At 47.9% G+C, this 12,028-nt stretch overlaps 1 non-coding gene across 1 annotated transcript; it reads right to left on the bottom strand.

Moving 5' to 3' along the window:
* Positions 1-3,556: 3,556 nt before the first annotated feature.
* On the bottom strand, positions 3,557-3,629 carry TRNAR-UCU (transfer RNA arginine (anticodon UCU)). The gene has a single exon. It is a non-coding gene; the product is annotated as a tRNA-Arg (tRNA).
* Positions 3,630-12,028: the final 8,399 nt, after the last annotated feature.

Below are 12,028 nucleotides of genomic sequence, written 5' to 3'. Positions count from 1 at the left end.
TCTCAATTTCAAAATAATTTCTACTGATTCATGGTTCATTTTTATTATTTGTGTTTCATAAACCCATTAATATCTTTTATTGAAATATAATTGACATATAACATTGTATTAGTTTCAGGTGTACAATACAATGATTCAATATTTGTATATATTTTGAAATGATCACCACAATAATTTATCACCACACAGTGTTTTTCTTATGATGAAAACTTTTAAGATCTACTCTCTTAGCAACTTTCAAATATACAATAGAGTATTACTAACTACAGTCACCATGCTGTGCATTATATCCCCAGGACTCTTAAATTAAATTAAATTTAATTTATTTTTTATTTTTTTTATATTTTGGCCGTGCTGCATGGCATATGGCATCTTAGTTCCCCATCCAGGCATTGACCCTGCACCCCCTGCAGTGGAAGCATGGAGTCTTAACCACCAGACTTCCAGGGAAGTCCCGGGACTTATTTATTTTATAACTAGAAATTTGTACTTTTTGACCCCCTGCCCTGACTCTGGCAATCACCAGTATGTTCTCTGTACCTATGAGTTCTTTTTGTAGATTCCACATATAAGTGATATCACACAGTATTTGTCTTTCTCTATTTGACTTATTTTACTTACCATAATGCCCTCAAGGGCCATCCATGTTGTTGCAGATAGAAAGATTTCAGTCTTTTTCATAACTAAATAATATTCCATTGTATATATACACCACATTTCCTTTATCCATTGATGGACATTTAGATTCCTTCCATGTCTTGGCTATTGCTGCGGTGAATATGGGGTGCATATATCTTTTTGAGTAGTGTTTTTGTTTCTTCTGAATAAATACCCAGAAGTAGAATTGCTGGATCATATGGTAGTTCTATTTTTAATTTTTTTTAAAATAAATTTATTTAATTTATTTTATTTTTGGCTGCGTTGGGTCTTCGTTGCTGCATGCGGGCTTTCTCTATTTGCTGCGAGCGGGGGCTACTCTTGGTTGAGGTGCGTGGGCTTCTCATCGTGGTGGCTTCTCTTGTTGCAGAGCACGGGCTCTAGGCACACGGGCTTCAGTAGTTGTGGCTCGTGGGCTCCAGAGCACAGGCTCAGTAGTTGTGGCGCACGGGCTTAGCTGCTCCGCGGCATGTGGGATCTTCCCGAACCAGGGCTCAAACCCGTGTCCCCTGCATTGGCAGGCGGATTCTTAACCACTGCACCACCAGGGAAGCCCTATTTTTAATTTTTTGAGGAACCTTCATACTGTTTTCCATAGAGACTGCACCAGTTTACATTCCCACCAACAGTGCACAGGGATTCCCCTTTCTCCACATCCTCGCCAATACTTGTTATTTCCTGTCTTTCTGATAATAGCCATTCTAACAGTTATGAGGTGATAGCTCATTGTGGTTTTGATTTGCATTTTCCTGATGATTAGTGATGTTGAGCATCTTTTCATGTACCTGATGGCTGTATGTATGTCTTCTCTGGAAAAATCTCTATTCAGATCCTCTATCCATTTTTCAGTTTTTTTTTTTTTTTGGCTGTTGAGTTGTATGAGTTCTTTACACACTTTGAATATTTACCCTCATCAGATATATGATTTGCAAATATTTTCTCCCATTTGGTAGGTTGCCTTTTCCTTTTGTTGATGGTTTCCTTTGCTGTGTGGAATAAACCCGTTAATTTTTAAGTAAATTTTCTGTCCTTTAATACATACTTGTAAAGTTGACAGAAGAAGAAAATGTACTCTTTCTTTCTGGCTGCGTTGGGTCTTCATTGCTGCGTGCGGGTTTTCTCTGGTTGTGGCGAGCAGGGTCTATTCTTCGTTGTGGAGCGCGGGCTTCTCATCGTGGTGGCTTCTCTTGTTGCGGAGCACAGGCTCTACGTGTGCGGGCTTCAGTAGTTGTGGCTTGTGGGCTCTAGGTGCGCAGGCTTCAGTAGTTGTGGCACACGGGCTCGGTAGTTGTGGCTCGCGGGCTCTAGAGTGCAGGCTCAGTAGTTGTGGCTCACAGGCTTAGTTGCTCCGCGGCATGTGGGATCTTCCCAGACCAGGGCTCGAACCCGTGTCCCCTGAATTGGCAGGTGGATTCTTAACCACTGCGCCACCAGGGAAGTCCGTATTATTTAAATTTTTAAAGACACTTTCCAAAAAGCAGTTTAGAAAGGCATATGTAAGTTGTTTCAACTTTTTGAGAATATATTATAGATCATTAAAATATCACTGTTATGTAGCAAGGTGTGGGAGGCAGAACAGTGCACCACCTCCCCTCCTGAGAATGTCCACCTCTTAATTCCCAGAACTGTGAATATTTACCTACAGGCAAAAGGGACTCTGCAGATATGGTTCGATTAGGGACCCTGAGATGGGGAGATCATCTTGGATTATCCATGTGGACCCAACCTAATCACAAGTCTAAAACTCAGGGAATCTTTCCCAGAACGAGATGCAACTAGGGTGGAGTGCTCAGAGAGATGCAATGTTGCTGTTTTTTGTTTTTTTTTTTTAATTTTTAAATTTATTTATTTATTTAGCTGCACCGGGTTTTAGTTGTGGCATGAAGGATCTTTGTTGCTGCAAGCGGGATCTTCGTTGCAGCATGGGAGATCTATATCCCTGATCAGGATGTAACCCAGGCCCCCTCATTGGGAGAGCGGAGTCTTAACCACTGGACCACCAGGGAAATCGCACAATGTTACTGGCTTTAAAGATAGAGGAAGGGGGTCATGAGCCAAGGAACATGAGTGGCCTCTAGAAACTAGATAAAGGATTCAGCCTAGAGCCTTAGTAAGGAATGCAACCCTGCCGACACCTGGTTTTTACCCAGTAAGACCCTTGTTGAACTCCAGAATTGTAAGATAATAACTTTATGTTGTTTTAAACCACTAAGTTTGTGGTAAGTTGCTGCAGCAGTGGTAGAAAACTAATACACAAGGCTTAAGTAGTTTTTAAATGGAAAGACCATCTCATTATACCTAGAAAAATCCAAGTAAGCATGTGTGTTTAAAATTATCTAGGAGAAGAAGTCAAAAAGAAAACCTATCACTGTTGGAAAAACAGAAGTAGTCAATGAGTTTAGGTCCTTTGAAGGCAGCTTTTTTTCTCTGATGAGATGCATACTGTGTTTATAATTACATATGTTGCATCACTGGGTCTCTTCCAGGCCAGAGAGAACTTCAGTTTGAACAGGTCTTGATGAGAACAGAATACTCACTTACAGTTTTACATAACAGAGGCTTAGAATCTTTTCACAGAGGGACTTCTGGCTTTGTTCATTTCAAACCTTGTTTTTCCTCCACTGTGCAAATACCCTTGGTGTGAGCATCGTAGCACATATTCCCATGGAGATTACGGCCAGTCTTTCCTGTCCTGACATCAGGTGAGGTGGCATAGTGGCTTGGTGGAAGGAGTGTTCCAGGCAGCCGTTCCTCCACCTGGACAGCTGGCAGTAACTTAACTGTCTGTGTAAGTGGTGGAGAACCACACAAACCTGTTTCATTAAATCCAAAGTAACATGTATCCTTAACTCAGCTTACTTTTTTTTTCGGCCGTGCCGCGCAGCATGCAGGATCTTAGTTCCCTGACCAGGAATCAAACCTGTGCCCCGTGCAGCAGAAGTGCAGAGTCCTAACCACTGGACCACCAGGGAATTCCCTCAACTTACTTTTTCAAGGGGCTCATGCAAATGGGAGGCCTGAAGCTTAAGCACTGATAGCTTTGAGGTAAATTCAAACAGAAGCCTGGGAAGCAATTCCCTTACCCTGCATTTGGTCATCCCCCTCCTTTCTGCCTCAACCTCACACCTTTCCTTCAGAGAGGCAGCCTGAGTTGAGAAAAGAACACTAACTTTTGAGTTTGGACAGTTATCTCTCTTGGTCTCAGTTTCTTCTTTGGTGATGCGGATAATAACTACCCCATAGAGTTGTGGCTGTGAGAACTGGGTGGAAAACATAGGGGAAGCATCCAATCCACAGGGGACTGGTTACTTCATCTTCCCTCCTCTCTGGGCTGCAACGAAGAGGCTGGGGAAGGAAGGGTGCCAGGAACAGAAAAGCCCTTCCCTCATTCTCAAGCCGGGAGGATCGTGCCAGCACCTGTAGGGTAGCTACCCTGGCTTCTCCCTCCCTCTGATCCCACCTCCAACACTTTCTGCCCGCCCCACCCCCTAACTTGTCCTTCTGAGGATCCCAAAGGAGATAAGGCTGGAAAATCCAGGGAAGGAATGTGAAGCTTGCCGGAGTTAAGCCCTTTTAAAAATAACTGGAGGTGACCTGGTCTCCCTTCCCCCACTCCCCTGGAGCTTGTAAACAGCCCTCAACCACCCTAGCTCTGCAGCCGATCCTTCAGCCCTGAGTATGTCAGAGGAGGCAGTGACTGGCTTTACAACACAAAAGTCAGGTTGGAGTAAGCCCCAGAAAGGTGGGCTGTGGAGGGAGGTTTGGGTGTGGGAAAGTAGCTCAGAACTGCAGTCACCACTTCTTTTTAGTCTAAGAGTTCAGTTTATCAGCACTGGAGAAAAAAACAAAAGGAGTTGGTTTTGTGGGAAGGCTTTGTGAGGCTTGGAGCAGGCACAGCTGTGGGGTAAGTCCAATCTTGTCCGTGCAGGTTGGGAGGTATAGGTGCCAAACCAAATTGGGAAAATCATAAAACTCCTAAAAAGCTTTCCAGAACAGTACATACAAACTGGGAAGCATTAAAAGGCAGGTTCCCTAAAGCCAGGTCCATAGATTTCGATTCAGATACCCTAGTAGTGTCTACATTTCATTTTTAATAAACTCTCCTAGGCGATTCGGAGCTGGAGGTCTGAGGCCCACATTTTAAGGAACTGCTCCTGAAACTACGTACACATCCTCACGGCTGGAAGTTCCTTCTTTGGTCTAACCAGACTCTCTGCTGCTGTGAAACTTGTTTCGTCTGATCCTGCTTGCTTCTCTGCAGACTAAATTCTCATCAGGGTTTGGCTTGGCCCCTCACAGGCACTGGGGCAACGGTTACCATGGTAACCTAGATGGGGTGTAGGGGAAAAACCGTGACCCTGGGCCTGGCTCCTGGAGTGGCTGCCAGCAAGTCAGACCCCCCTGGGCCCATGCTAGGACCTTGACGGTTTGGGTCCTGACCCAAGAGTTCAGCCAAAGCAAAGTGAAGAGCGGGGCGCGCCAGGGCGGGTCAGTCTTTCAGAGCGAGTTCCCGCTCGAGCGCCGGCGGGAATGGTCAGAGGGTGGGGCTCGTGTTCCTAAAGCCACAGCGCGCCGCGTCTACCAGCCAGAGCGGATCAGAGCGGAGGGGCGGGGCCGGGGCCGGAGAATGCGGGCTCTTGGTTACTATGGTAACGCGTCAACACCTAGCGTCGGTGGTGCAGTGGGTGGCGGAAGCGGTGGAGGCGCGGAGTTAGAGAGTGCGGCTGAGATGGTGAGGTCCCGGGTGTGGAGGAGAACCTCGGATGGGGGCCTCGTATTTCCTCAATTGGATTGGGGTTCTAATCTGGGAAAGTGGGCATCTGGGAGACAGAAGTTGGGTCTGGGGTCAGGAAGGCCCAGGAGCGGGGATGACACCCCTGGAAGAGGCAAGGGAAGTCCTGAGGGGGGTCCAAAAGAGAAATTAGGGGTGGGGTCGATAGCGATTGGAAATGTGATCCGGTGCTGAGCAGAGGCAGTGGGGAGAAGGGCTGTCCCAACCTTTCTTCCCCCTCCTATCGGTCTGGGGCCTCCATGGGCTGGGGATTGTGGGATGTGATGTGGGAAAACCATTGGTAAGGAGGCCAGATAACAGGTTATGGTACACATTCTGCCTCTGACCAGCAGGGTGACAATGTGTAAGTCACCTAATGTCCTGAGCCTAAGTTTTGTCTTCTGTTACTGGGGCTCTGGGTCACTCGTAGGTACTCAACAAACATTTGCAAATGAATGAATGAATGAATGAAGAGGGTACCAGATTTGAAAGTCCCTGGAGAGGGATTGGGACTGTCTAGCAGGCCTGGGGTTCACCAGGATGGAGAGGACAAGGGTCATGAGGGTTGAAAGGGCAGCGGGCCTGGGAGGAGGTATGAAGGAGATGTCTGGGATCCCATGAGGATGGTGTGGTCCCTGAGGAATAAGTGAGAGGGGCAGAGGATAGGTGTTGGAGCCTTGGGTTACTGGAAATAACCTTAGAATTTCTGGGTGCACACCCGGTGGCAAAGGAGTCTGTGATGTACCTGTAGACACACTTCATGCTCAGAGGTCACACTGCTTTTCTGGGGCTCAGTGGTTCAAATTCAGGGTCCCCAAGTCAGGATTTCAAGAAGAGCCTTGTTAATTATAAAAGAAACAAATCTCCCACAAAGAGCACTTACGCATTTTACGATGCATATTTATCTCCAGCTCTCCTGGGTGATTTACAGGCCCAGTGCTGTGTGTCTGTCTCTGAGGGCCTAGCATCACACTTGGCATCTAAGGGCACACAGTAGATGTTAGTTCTCTTTTTCTCCTGTTTCAAAAATGTCATATTTCCGAGTCCAAATTAATCACTGAGTTGCACCTGGGCTAGACTTGTGGGCTTTGGCTCATGCAAATCAGGGATTCCCCACCCAAGGGCCACTCAGGAAGGGGTTTTGGTCTGTTGACTGAGCCCTTCTGAAGTCCCTTGGACAGGACTGGGCATATGGGCACCTTTGAGAAGCAATGGGTCAAGTTAATGATCTGTGCCCTTCTGTGAGACCAAGAGTGTGTGTGTGTGTGTGTGTGTGTGTGTGTGTGTATGGTGCTACTAGCTTTTGAGAGTGTTTGGAGGAGTGGGGAGGGGTGATAGTTGGGGGGAGGGTCACAATTAGGCAGACCTCCAGGATTCTTACAAAAACAATGAATAACATCCCCCAGAAGGAGGGACAGGGCCTCAGTACTGAGTAGGATGTCATCTTCAAGTGGTACTCCACAGATGGCCAACCTAGTCTTATTTGAGGAAAGAGGTGACCCAAATGTATCACTCAGTGGAAGGTAAGGTGCCTGGTTCATGGGCATCCCCACCTTCTTAGTAACCAAAGTCTACAGAAAGGAGGTAGAATCAGGCTAAGAGCTCAAAGCCTGAATTTGCCAGCCTGTGGTGAACCTATATGCAAAAGAGACACCAGATCCCAGGGTGGAGAGGACATCCAGGGAAGGACAAGCCTTTGTCTTTGTTCAGTTGACAGGTGTTACAGTTACATCATGGAAACTCCACACTGCCCTGTTCCAGCCCTGTTCGAGATCTGTCTTGTCGGATTTGAGCTGAACATACCGGGTCTCGGGACATCTGGCACTGCAGCTTTTTAAGGGCTGCACTCTCTGTGTTCAGAGTCAGGGCACCGGGTCCACTGCTTTGTTTTGTAGTCAAATAAAAATATTTCCCCCCTCCCCCTGCCCCAGTCATAAAGAGAGTTACCTACTGAGTGCAGAACGTTATTCAATACAAGGAACACCTTAAGATGCTAATACTCACCTGAAATTACTGTTAAACATTCTTGTGAACTTTCTTTTAGTAACACATTCTGGATGCATACCCTTCATATGAACATTTTTACTGCTCTACTTGCATGTTTCTTATAATCTGCTTTCTTTAACACTTAATATGGGGACTTCCCTGGTGGTCCAGTGGTTAAGAATTGGTCTTGCAATGCAGGGGATGCCGGTTCAATACCTGGTTGGGGAACTAAGATCCCACATGCCGTGGGGCAGCTAAGCCCACGCGCCACAATTAGTGAGCCCGCGTGCCACAAGGAAAGATCCCACATGCGGCAACTAAGACCCGACGCAGCCAGTAAATAAATATTAAACAAAAAAAGAATTGAAAGCAGGGACTAGAACATATATATATATATATATATATATATATATATATATATATATATATATAAACTTAATATGTTAGGGAGATCATCCTGTATCTACAATGGAGTGAAAATCATCTTCTGAATGACCAGCTAATCTTTCTGCATCAGTCTCTCCCAGAGCCCCCAGCAATGGCTGAATTCTTGTAAACCTGGGATAGAATGGTATTTGAAGAGACAGGGAGTCAGCTAGGTCACCAAAAGGAAAATATCAAGGCAGAGCTGGCATCTTTTTCTGTCCCAGTCCTCATCTTTGCCAATCATCCTTGTCTCCTCAGCGGTCTTTCCTTACCTTCAAGAGCTGCCTTGGGACTTCCTTGGTGGCGCAGTGGTTGAGAATCCACCTGCCAATGCAGGGGACACGGGTTTGAGCCCCGGTCTGGGAAGATCCCACATGCCACAGAGCAACTAAGCCCGTGCGCCGCAACTACTGAGCCTGTGTGCCACAACTACTGAAGCCCGCGTGCCTAGAGCCCGTGCTCCGCAGCAAGAGAAGCCACCACAATGAGAAGCCCGTGCACCGCAAGGAAGAGTAACCCCTGCTCGCCACAACTAGAGAAAGCCCGCGTGCAGCAGCGAAGACCCAGTGCAGCCAATAATAAATAAATAAAAAATAAATAAATAAGTAAAAAAGAGCTGCCTTCCCCCAGGGAAGACTAGCCGGCTTCTCTCTAGGTACGGCTCAGCTTCTTGGGGATATTTATTTGGTCATGCAAGAAATAAAACCAGCCCTTCACCTCCTGAAAGAACCTCTTGGCTATTGCCTGTAGCCCAGAGGGATCTAACTTTCCATTTCTGCTTGGTTCTTCATTTTTTCTAGTACTTTTACACAGTGACCTCCCTAATCCTTCTTGTTGCTTTTGGCAAGACTGGTTATTCTAACCCTGGTGTAAGGCTTGTGGCTTCAAAGTCAGCACTTCCCCAATAACAGTTTTCAGCCACCCAACCCCAGAGCTCAGGGCTTCCTTCTGCTCTGCCCAGTGGCCGCTTTTCTGTGGTCATCATCTGTTTTCCTTCTTATGTTCTGACTTCGAGGCTCAGGCAGTCGGGTATCTCTTGTGCGACTTCCTTTTGACCTGAGTAGCAAGAGCATAGGAGAGAAGCGATGCAGTCCCAGCCCTGGAGGAACCTACAGTCTGGTGGACACCCAAGGCCAAGGGAAAAGCTTGCAGGAGCCCTTGAAAAGGAACAGGAAAACAAATGCAAAACAACAATAATGCTTTCCATCTGTGCTCCAAAGCCCTTTCTCATACATTATTTTCCACAGTGCAGAGCACATACGTGATATGGAAAATGTGGAGTGGTGGCATACTTGGGAAAGGCTTCCATCTCAATCTGGTCTGCAGCCCCCAAGAGTCGTCTTGTTTGGCTTCATTCATTCATTCTTCCCCAAATACATATCGAGCTCCTACTACGTGCCAGGCACCTTTCCCCTTAGCTGTCTACAGAATTCACACCATCTCTCATGTTCCATTGCCCTCCATCTTTTCTGGTTATTCCCAATGCTTTGCCTCAATCCCACCTATAGTGGTTTCTATTCATTTCCCTTATTCTATTTTTGGTGGAAAGGGGAGCTGTTGGTCCCCAGTTACCATATAATAACCCTTCAGAGTCTGTTCTTAGGCATCCTTGGGGCTGCTGTATTTACTTTTTAATAAAGCCGAGCTTCTCTGCTCTACTGTATGGGTGCTGACTGAGGCTGTAAAGGGAGGCGCCCTCTGTAAGCCTGTTGCTGGCTGTGCCAGGCTGGGAGGGAAAGGGTGCACACAGCAGTGCTCGTTGTATGGAACGGAGCCAGCTGGAGAATAAGTGCCCGATTTAGTGTGAAAACCTGATACAGGTGGAACAGGGGCTGCCGGGGTGGGAGGGTGTCTGTGTGGTCATGGCAGACCAGAGGGAACTTTGAAAACGTGCTGTCCAGTGTTCAGTGACCTGGAATGCATCTCCCCGTTCACCCTGTCCTCCTGACAGCTGCTCATTCCCAGGCTTGGTAGACCCAACGTGTCCAGCCCATTCCCCCGAGGTGTCCCAGCTCAGAGAACTGCGGGAGATGTGGGCTCCTCCAGAGTGAGATTTGAATCAGCTTTAGATTAAGCCTGGAGCTGTCCTGCAGTCCTCATAGAAACTGCCTCCTGGAGATAGACTTCTCCTCTTGGGTGTGAGCTGAAGCTGGACTGACCTTGGGGAAAGGAGGTTGTATCAGTCAGGGTTCTTGGTTATAAGCAACAGAGCCAGAACTCGAATTTAAGGAGACGGGAATGTATGGAGAGGATTTTGGAGCGCGCACAGACTTCACACCAATGCTGGGCAAGTAGGCTTGGAAAATGAGAACAGAGGAGGCACTGCAGCCAGAACCTAGGCCTAAATCACAATCCAGAAATGGTCTGGCAAAGACCCTCGATGCACTGTTGCACCTCCAGCACTGGCAGCTTTATTGTGGGCAGTTGCCGCTGGTGCCCTTATCGGCATTGCCCCAGACACGGGGTGTGGCTGCCTTTGTCAGAAGGGGTTTCCATGTTCTCCTTCTTGCATCACTAGTTCCCTATTTATTGTCAGGCTTGGGGCATCTGATGGCTCAGCCTAGGGGTCCTTTGCCCAGGCTTGGAAGGCAAACATCTGGTGTTTTCAGCTTCTACATTCAGGGATGATCCTTGTCTCTCTCACCTCATTAGATGGGGAACTCCCCAAATCTAGAAAGTACTGGATGGTTAAAAACTGACTAATGCACGTTAAAGGGGTCCTGGGAGTGAAAGAGCATCATGGTGTATGCTGTGAACCGGTCTGCCTAACTGTAGCTGGCAGCTGTTAATACACTGAAGTGTATCAGGCACCAACCACCCGCCAGCAGTGGGCGAAGTGCTTTTCCATCCTGAGTGTCCTCAGGTCCCCAGCACAAACTTGTGAGATGGTGGGGACATGAAGGAGGTCAAATAGTAGTGTCAGTTGTGAAGGGGGTTTGGCGCTCGGGCTGAGGAGGTTGGAGGTGAAGAGGACACTACCTATCTGGGCAGGAAAGCCCACGTGGCCTCACAAGACTGTGCTTGTGGGAAACTAGAACCGAGCTGACACTGAGGTCATCCTCCTGCCATCCTGTGTCCTTTCTCCTTCCTTCTCCGCCGCACGGTGTCTTGGCCTTCTTTAGCCGGGGACCCTCAGGAGTCCTCCTCCTCACTGAGCTGGTGTGCCAGCCCCTGCTCCTGTGGGGTGTCCCCTACGTTTCAGGGCCTACCCAGGTGCTTTCCCACGTGCCCATCCAACGTCCCCCCAGCACGGGCTGGCGAAGTGTCTACCTTGCCCGGGGTCCAGATGGCACTCAGTACTGATGACCGCAATTCTCTGCCTCTCCCTGCAGCCGTTAAGCACAGCCGGTGTCCTGAGCTCCTCCTCTACCACTTCCAACAGGTCAAGGAGCAGGCCTTGCTATCGGACCAAAGCCCTGAACTCCGAGGTGGATGAGAGCCTCTTCGGAGCTATAAAGGTAACCCTCACCCAGCCCCTCCAGGGAGCTGCCACTTGGAGGCAGTGACCCAAACTAGGGTTGCTCAGGACAATGCTAGGTCTGGGCAGGCCACCCCCCTCCCAGGTGATTCTCAGACTGAAGACAGGGAGGGGTTCTGAGGCTCGAGTGCACGAGCTCGGACGCCTAGTGGGGCCCAAGCAAACAGGGCACCTGGCTTCCTCCACCATGAAATCCTTACGTCTTCACAGCATTTAAAAATCTGTTGTAACGTTGAAGGGAGTCTCAGCTGCAGAGCACTCAATATTCGCTATTTGTTCAGCGAGCGCCCCGTGATGGAAATGTTTGAGGGCCACTGGCCCAAGCTTGCAGATACAGACCAACATAATTCCCCTCCATCCGAGAATAGCATCAGAGTGAAAAAGCACAAAATCATCCTTCTTTCCCAGTTGCTCAGCTAAAACAGTTACTTTGCTTTGGGAAACAGGCAGGTGTTTATTTGCAAATGTCATCCCGTCCAAGAGGCTGACGACTAGAGAAGGGGAACCAGAGTGTAACTTGGAGTAACCTTGGTACACGTGATGTTCAGGCGGTAAGAAGGAAGAGAGGCAAGGAGAGAAGGAGGATGAGACATGGAGAGAAGGGTGGTGAGAGATTGAGAGAGGAAAGGGACACTGCCTGTATGTTATCTATGAAAGTTGTTAGAGTAAATCCTAAGAGTTCTCAGCACAAGGAAAATGTTTTTCTCTAT

The sequence above is a fragment of the Eschrichtius robustus genome, chromosome 3 (assembly GCF_028021215.1).
Source record: "Eschrichtius robustus isolate mEscRob2 chromosome 3, mEscRob2.pri, whole genome shotgun sequence".
In the NCBI taxonomy this organism is placed as follows: Eukaryota; Metazoa; Chordata; class Mammalia; order Artiodactyla; family Eschrichtiidae; genus Eschrichtius; species Eschrichtius robustus.
The sequence above is the reverse complement of the archived record's forward strand: the minus strand, read 5'-3'. Positions and strand labels throughout refer to the sequence as shown.